Source organism: Pleurodeles waltl, chromosome 12, assembly GCF_031143425.1.
Source record: "Pleurodeles waltl isolate 20211129_DDA chromosome 12, aPleWal1.hap1.20221129, whole genome shotgun sequence".
Classification (NCBI taxonomy): Eukaryota; Metazoa; Chordata; class Amphibia; order Caudata; family Salamandridae; genus Pleurodeles; species Pleurodeles waltl.
The window spans coordinates 103,581-112,443 of NC_090451.1; the positions used below are offsets into that span (position 1 = coordinate 103,581).

Genomic DNA, 8,863 nt, shown 5'->3' on the forward strand with positions numbered 1-8,863 from the left:
GTTGTGTGATTGGTTAGCCCCATTATGATGTACTTCTGTAGTTTTCTTTCCCAGGGTTTCTGGAATACGTAGTTCTTGGCTGCTATTCAATAAAGTAAGAAAAGTTTAGGCATAATATGAGCCTCCGGTCTTGTAAAAAAATCTGCAGATTTATAAAAAGGCTTCTAGCTTAAAAGTTGACTGGTCACCTTTCAGTGGTTTATTGCTATACTTGTAAGTTACACGTGAGGTAATGAGTTACAGCCAAGGCCCAGACAGTCTTAACCAGTGTAAAAAAAAAAAATAATAATAATAATGAAGTAATATCATCACAAAATGTTGCCACATTACACCATATAATTTGCCTTTTCTTGCTGCATAATTTAATCAACTCTGCCACAAAATGTGGTCCTCCCCACCGCATAAATTTCAGTGGCCCTGAATATAGTGATAATCTTTGTCTAACCGCATCTACTTGAAATGGGTCTGATGATAATTCAGTTCAATAAAGGGCTACCACGGGTTATAAAATATGGCCTGATATACAAATGGTGGCCTTAATGCTAATTACCTAGACTTACTGCAGAACTAAATAACCCATGCGAAGAACCATCAAATTGTCAGTGACCACAAACTCGACATCACAGACCAATGCATCGCCATCTCCTAGCGCCTAAAAAAAGTGAAACGATGTGCTGTTACACATTCTAGCTGCCTCCTCACTTCTTGAATTCCACAAGCTGCAGAAGGCCTGACTTTTTGAGTAACCACGTTAGACTCTAAGCCTGACTAATCTCACACTTGCTCAGTGCCAGGATACCTTCCTGGGTGAGAGTGTGCTTTACACATCAACATGACATGACCTGAGAGAAACAAAAGCACGTTATGGAGCATTGAGTGCAGATTGGTACAAAACCAAACCATGGCTGGAGTATTTGCCCTCTCCTGCAGCATAATTCCAGTGGCCCTGGCAAATACATGAGAGAGCGTAGCTTATATAATCTATATTAACATAAAATGTTTATGATTTAAGGTGTGATGATGTCGCTTAGAAACTATAGTAATAGCAATTTTGCTTAGACGTGCGCTTGAACTGTGACCACGAAGAGTGGCCACCAATGTATACGCGAGCTAATAATGATGACCAAAATGTTTGTTACATTCAATCCAGCTTATATTAACCTTTGCGTTATAAAATCTGTATTGAAAACCTCATAGGCCTTAAGTTAGCATGAGCTGCAGCTTAGCTGCTCGGCTCTCATATTAAAAGCATTTTTCTATTTTTCAGTGTGCTAACTCACAAAGAGCCATGACCCTGTTTGTTCTTTTTCTTCAACGTGGAAGATGAACGTAACCATGTTAGATCCGTTCACAAGCATATTTTCTATGCCCATGGAATAAATGTTAAAATAAATTGAAACAGTGTTGATTAATGTAATGTACAAGGTCATTCAAACCGGGGAAGGCAACGGAACTCCTGACCAAAAGATGTGCAAAGAATTACAAAGGGATGAAGTCACACCGGACGGGTCACCTCTGAAGACGTCAATTACGAAGACCAATCAAAAACTTGTAAAACAATATGGGGTGAAGATTAGGATTACCTAATGTGTTATACGATAGGTTAAAGATAGGGGGTATAGCAAATGTCCAATAGGATCTTGGGGGAATGTACTACGAAAAAGGGATAAAAACCCATGTCACAGAAAGGTCATTTAGGCGGGTTAGGGAATGCTATTGATTTTATCTAGAAACTCTGTCACTCTGTTTGGTGACTTGAGATTTTATTAAAACCATCCTTGCCCTTAGACTGCCCATTTACGCTTTTCCTCCTTATGAGGGAAGTGCCCTTTTGTCCCCGAAAGCTGAGTTTTGACTGATGGCGATATGACTGATGTCCCGAAGACGAAGACTGAACCTGTGCGCTGACCTAATCTTTGGAGGGTAATTATGACAATGCATTTGTAATTTGTCCGTTTGCTTTTCCTTTCTAGGTACCAACTGCTTGCTTTTGACAGAGACCTTAGCTAGATGTTTCCAAATTAGTGTTCTAAATTGTTTTGCATGAAGCCCACCATGCTAATGCCAATCAGTGGTTAGGACAGGTGTTCACCAAAACTGACGCAAATAGACAAACGACAGAGACTATGCTTTGTTGAACTGACACGATATTGACACTCTGTCAATCTTGGTCTATGTACCAAGTTATGTTATGTTATGTTCTAATGTTTGCGATTCTCGCTTTAATGAAATCTTATGAAAGTTGCCATATCGTGACTATGCTATTATGTTTCTTGGTGTTGAGATTAACAGAATTGCTGCTAGATTGTAATTAATAGGGAATAAAATTCATAAAATTCTACTAAACTGGTGTGGTTATTCATGGCTGAAAGGTCATGGTAGCGTTTTGAATTGATTAATGACTTTGACTAAAGTGAAATGCATTGTCGTGATAAATATTGATGACATTATTAATGTATTGATTGATATATTGATTAGCTATCTCGTCCCATCCTAGGTGTCTCTCAACTGGGTCAAACGATTCAACACCAACCATCCCCAGATTTCACGATGTGGCTGACAGAGGGATATACTTTACATAAGAACATAATGGGGCAGCGGAGGCATCCTTTAAAAACTGGAAGTTGAGAAGTATTTCGTTGTATCCAATGAGCGCTCCACGCAAAAATATACAACAAATATAATGCTTCTGTAATTCAAGTGCGCGCTAATTGGTCATTTCCTTTTTTACAACCCTGAAACTGTAAAGAAAATGGGAGTTGCCTAAACAAAATTAGAAAATGTATGATGCATTGGCCGGGAATCGAACCCGGGCCTCCCGCGTGGCAGGCGAGAATTCTACCACTGAACCACCAATGCTTACTAGAGAGTGTCACACTGTATGTATATATATATAGTGTAGCACAGACGCCTGGAAGCAGTTTATACATTGTAGGCGTTGTGTTCTAAGTACCAGAAACACCTGCCACATGTCCCTTCACACTGTACATTCCCCTGAGAACCTTTGCTGGGTCTCTACAGCACGAGGGTGCTTCATGGCCATCAGTATTTAGGGGTTATCCTTCACCGCCAAGAACGCCCTTATAGAGCAAGGGAAAGGAACAACAGCAGCAACAGTCACAACATCTAAATAGCCGACTACAGCACAGCCTGATGCGTGTCAGAGCTCTAGAGAAAACAAAGAGCTCCGGGAGCACGCGGGCCCCGTGACCTGTTAATGCTGCGGGTGCACTGCCATCAGGACCGTGCACCAACTATCGCTCTTTGTTATCACTCACCAGGCGGCACATGGGCCACTCTTCCTTAACTGCATTTAGGATCTATGTAAAACCTGTTAGGGTCCTAAGAGTGCAGCGGTTATGAGTATTTAACAATATCTTTATCTTCTTCAGAAAAAAATAACCCGCTGTGGTATTATGTAGGTACTGTGTTTTGCAATGTTTCGTTTGTGTTACCTACGAGCTCTCAAGGATGGAAGTCATTTTTTATGAAAAACACAGAGAGGAATATTATCCATCGATTGAGTGCCTGTTGAGATTGCCGGCCCATTTTGGAATTTTTTTGCTCTTATTGCAGTGTCTGGTTAACGAAAAGTTGTGATGCTGATGTGGAAGATTTAGACCTAACAACAGTTTGGCAATCAGTGTTTTCGTTCTCTCTTTGTTATTGTTGCTGATATTTCATTCTAACACTTTGTACTGACATGACTTCTCCTAGATGTAAAGGAGATTCTCATGGACTCCCTTGATAACTGAATGGCATCGTGTTGTCAGTTCTTGTTCAGTCCTTAAAACTGAGCAGACTAGATTACTGTAAATTACTTTAAAGGGGTCTTTCCAGCAAAATGATCAAAAAGCTTCAGTTTATACAAAATGTTCCTGCTCGTCTGATGTATATTGTGCCAGAATGTACACATGTAACGCCACTGCTTCAGTCTTTACATTGGTTACCCTTCTCTGAGGACCTTTCTCCATTTCTTATATTGCCCTATTCTCTACCTAATCCACGATGACTGTTTGGGGTTTATGAACCCACCTACACTCTTAAATCTAACTCCTTTTTAGTATTCGTCCCCATTTTTAAAAAAAATCACGGCTAGTAGGTTGAGCTTTTTCTAAAACCACTGCCTCCAAGTGGAAACATTTTCCCTTCAATTTATGTTCTCAAACCAGTCCACCTTTACTTTGTAAACTTTTGGAAGCCCATTGTAAGAGGCTGGACTGGCTTGTAGTGAGTACCAAGGGGTACTTGCACCTTGCACCAGGCCCAGTTATCCCTTATTAGTGTATAGGGTGTCTAGCAGCTTAGGCTGATAGATAATGGTAGCTTAGCAGAGCAGCTTAGGCTGAACTAGGAGACGTGTGAAGCTACTACAGTACCACTTAGTGTCATATGCACAATATCATAAGAAAACACAATACACAGTTATACTAAAAATAAAGGTACTTTATTTTTATGACAATATGCCAAAGTATCTTAGAGTGTACCCTCAGTGAGAGGATAGGAAATATACACAAGATATATATACACAATAGCAAAAATATGCAGTATATTCTTAGAAAACAGTGCAAACAATGTATAGTTACAATAGGATGCAATGGGGAAACATAGGGATAGGGGCAACACAAACCATATACTCCAAAAGTGGAATTCGAACCACGAATGGACCCCAAACCTATGTGACCTTGTAGAGGGTCGCTGGGACTATTAGAAAATAGTGAGAGTTAGAAAAATAACCCTCCCCAAGACCCTGAAAAGTGAGTGCAAAGTGCACTAAAGTTCCCCTAAGGACAAAATAGTCGTGTTAGAGGAATAATGCAGGAAAGACACAAACCAGCAATGCAACAACTGTGGATTTCCAATCTAGGGTACCTGTGGAACAAGGGGACCAAGTCCAAAAGTCACAAGCAAGTCGGAGATGGGCAGATGCCCAGGAAATGCCAGCTGCGGGTGCAAAGAAGCTTCGACTGGACAGAAGAAGCTGAGGTTTCTGCAGGAACGAAAAGGGCTAGAGACTTTTCCTTTGGTGGACGGATCCCTCTCGCCTTGGAAAGTCGTGCAGACGTGTTTTCCCGCCGAAAGAACGCCAACAAGCCTTGCTAGCCGCAAATCGTGCGTTTGGCGTTTCTGGACGCTGCTGGGGCCCAGGAGGGACCAGGAGGTCGCAAATTGGACCTGAAGAGAGAGGGGACGTCGAGCAAGACAAAGAGCCCTCACTGAAGCAGGTAGCACCCGGAGAAGTGCCGGAAACAGGCACTACAAGGATGCGTGAAACGGTGCTCGCCGAAGTTGCACAAAGGAGTCCCACGTCGCCGGAGACCAACTTAGAAAGTCGTGCAATGCAGGTTAGAGTGCCGTGGACCCAGGCTTGGCTGTGCACGAAGGATTTCCGCCGGAAGTACACAGGGGCCGGAGTAGCTGCAAAGTCGCGGTTCCCAGCAATGCAGCCCAGCGAGGTGAGGCAAGGACTTACCTCCACCAAACTTGGGCTGAAGAGTCACTGGACTGTGGGGGTCACTTGGACAGAGTCGCTGGATTCGAGGGACCTCGCTCGTCGTGCTGAGAGGAGACCCAAGGGACCGGTACTGCAGCTTTTTGGTGCCTGCGGTTGCAGGGGGAAGATTCCGTCGACCCACGGGAGATTTCTTCGGAGCTTCTGGTGCAGAGAGGAGGCAGGCTACCCCCACAGCATGCACAAGCAGGAAAACAGTCGAGAAGGCGGCAGGATCAGCGTTACAGAGTTGCAGTAGTCGTCTTTGCTACTATGTTGCAGGTTTGCAGGCTTCCAGCGCGGTCAGCAGTCGTTTCCTTATCAGAAGGTGAAGAGAGAGATGCAGAGGAACTCGGATGAGCTCTTGCATTCGTTATCTAAAGTTTCCCCAGAGACAGAGACCCTAAATAGCCAGAAAAGAGGGTTTGGCTACCTAGGAGAGAGGATAGGCTACTAACACCTGAAGGAGCCTATCAGCAGGAGTCTCTGACGTCACCTGGTGGCACTGGGCACTCAGAGCAGTCCAGTGTGCCAGCAGCACCTCTGTTTCCAAGATGGCAGAGGTCTGGAGCACACTGGAGGAGCTCTGGACACCTCCCAGGGGAGGTGCAGGTCAGGGGAATGGTCACTCCCCTTTCCTTTGTCCAGTTTCGCGCCAGAGCAGGGGCTAAGGGGTCCCTGAACCGGTGTAGACTGGCTTATGCAGAATTGGGCACATCTGTGCCCAACAAAGCATTTCCAGAGGCTGGGGGAGGCTACTCCTCCCCTGCCTTCACACCATTTTCCAAAGGGAGAGGGTGTCACACCCTCTCTCAGAGGAAGTTCTTTGTTCTGCCATCCTGGGCCAGGCCTGGCTGGACCCCAGGAGGGCAGCTGCCTGTCTGAGGGGTTGGCAGCAGCAGCAGCTGCAGTGAAACCCCAGGAAGGGCAGTTTGGCAGTACCAGGGTCTGTGCTACAGACCACTGGGATCATGGGATTGTGCCAACTATGCCAGGATGGTATAGAGGGGGCAATTCCATGATCATAGACATGTTACATGGCCATATTCGGAGTTACCATGGTGAAGCTACATATAGGTAGTGACCTATATGTAGTGCACGCGTGTAATGGTGTCCCCGCACTCACAAAGTTCAGGGAATTGGCTCTGAACAATGTGGGGGCACCTTGGCTAGTGCCAGGGTGCCCTCACACTAAGTAACTTTGCACCTAACCTTTACCAGGTAAAGGTTAGACATATAGGTGACTTATAAGTTACTTAAGTGCAGTGTAAAATGGCTGTGAAATAACGTGGACGTTATTTCACTCAGGCTGCAGTGGCAGGCCTGTGTAAGAATTGTCAGAGCTCCCTATGGGTGGCAAAAGAAATGCTGCAGCCCATAGGGATCTCCTGGAACCCCAATACCCTGGGTACCTCAGTACCATATACTAGGGAATTATAAGGGTGTTGCAGTAAGCCAATGTAAATTGGTATAAATGGTCACTAGCCTGTTAGTGACAATTTGGAAAGAAATGAGAGAGCATAACCACTGAGGTTCTGATTAGCAGAGCCTCAGTGAGACAGTTAGTCACTACACAGGTAACACATTCAGGCACACTTATGAGCACTGGGGCCCTGGGTTACCAGGGTCCCAGTGACACATACAACTAAAACAACATATATACAGTGAAAAATGGGGGTAACATGCCAGGCAAGATGGTACTTTCCTACACAACCCCCCCCAAACGAAGGACAATAAGACTAGCCATTACCTGATGAGTCTTCATTGTCTAAGTGGAAATATCTGGAGAGTCCATCTGCATTGGAGTGGCTACTCCCAGGTCTATGTTCCACTGTATAGTCCATTCCCTGTAGGGATATGGACCACCTCAACAATTTAGGATTTTCACCTTTCATTTGTTTTAGCCAAAGTAGAGGTTTGTGGTCTGTCTGAACAATGAAGTGAGTGCCAAACAGGTATGGCCTCAACTTCTTCAGAGCCCAGACCACAGCAAAGGCCTCCCTCTCAATGGCAGACCAACGCTTTTCTCTAGGGGTCAACCTTCTACTAATAAAAGCAACAGGTTGATCCTGGCCCTCAGAATTAAGTTGTGATAGGACTGCCCCTACTCCTAATTCAGATGCATCAGTTTGGACATAGAATTTTTTAGAGTAACAAGGGCTTTTCAGGACAGGTGCAGAGCACATGGCCTGCTTCAGCTCCTCAAAAGCTTTCTGACAGTTTGCTGTCCATAATACCTTTTTAGGCATTTTCTTGGATGTGAGGTCATTAAGAGGGGCTGCAATGGAGCCATAGTTCTTAATGAACCTCCTGTAATACCCAGTGAGGCCTAGGAAGGCTCTCACCTGAGTCTGAGTGGTAGGGGGAACCCAATCAATAATAGTTTGGATTTTCCCCTGAAGTGGTGCAATCTGTTCCCCACCAACAAGGTGTCCCAGATAAACCACCTTACCCTGCCCTATCTGGCACTTTGAAGCCTTGATAGTGAGGCCTGCCTTTTGCAGGGCCTCCAAAACTTTCCATAGGTGGACCAGATGATCATCCCAGCTGGAGCTAAAGACAGCTATATCGTCCAAATATGCTGCACTGAAAGCTTCCAGCCCTTGCAGGACTGTGTTCACCAACCTCTGAAAAGTGGCAGGTGCATTTTTCAAACCAAAAGGCATTACAGTAAACTGGTAATGTCCTCCAATGGTAGAAAATGCAGTCTTAGGTTTAGCATCTTCTGATAATTTGATCTGCCAATACCCTGCAGTCAAATCAAAAGTGCTTAGATACTTGGCAGATGCCAGTGTATCTATAAGCTCATCTGCCCTGGGTATAGGGTGAGCATCAGTTTTGGTTACCAAGTTGAGACCTCTATAGTCTACACAAAACCTCATTTCCTTCTTTCCATCTTTAGAATTGGGTTTTGGTACCAGTACCACAGGAGAAGCCCATGGACTGTCAGAGTGCTCAACCACTCCTAGTTCCAACATTTTCTGAACTTCTTGCTTTATGCAGTCCCTGACATGGTCAGGCTGCCTATAGATCTTACTTTTGACAGGTAAACTGTCTCCAGTATCTATAGTGTGCTCACACCAAGAAGTGGTGCCTGGCACAGTAGAGAAGAGTTCTGAAAATTGTCCTAGGAGATTTATGCAATTATCTTTCTGCTCAGCAGTAAGACAATCAGCCAAAACTACACCTTCCACAAGAGCATCTTGTTCTGTGGAAGAGAAGAGATCAGGTAGAGGATCACTGTCTTCTTCCTGTCCCTCATCAGTTGCCATGAGCAGGGTGAGATCAGCCCTGTCATAGTAGGGTTTCAGGCGGTTGACATGGAGCACCCTAAGGGGACTCCTGGCAGTGCCTAAGTCAACCAAGTAGGTG

At 44.7% G+C, this 8,863-nt stretch overlaps 1 non-coding gene across 1 annotated transcript; it reads right to left on the reverse strand.

The window, feature by feature from the left end:
- Positions 1-2,788: 2,788 nt before the first annotated feature.
- Positions 2,789-2,859, reverse strand: TRNAG-GCC (transfer RNA glycine (anticodon GCC)). Its single transcript has one exon. It is a non-coding gene; the product is annotated as a tRNA-Gly (tRNA).
- Positions 2,860-8,863: the final 6,004 nt, after the last annotated feature.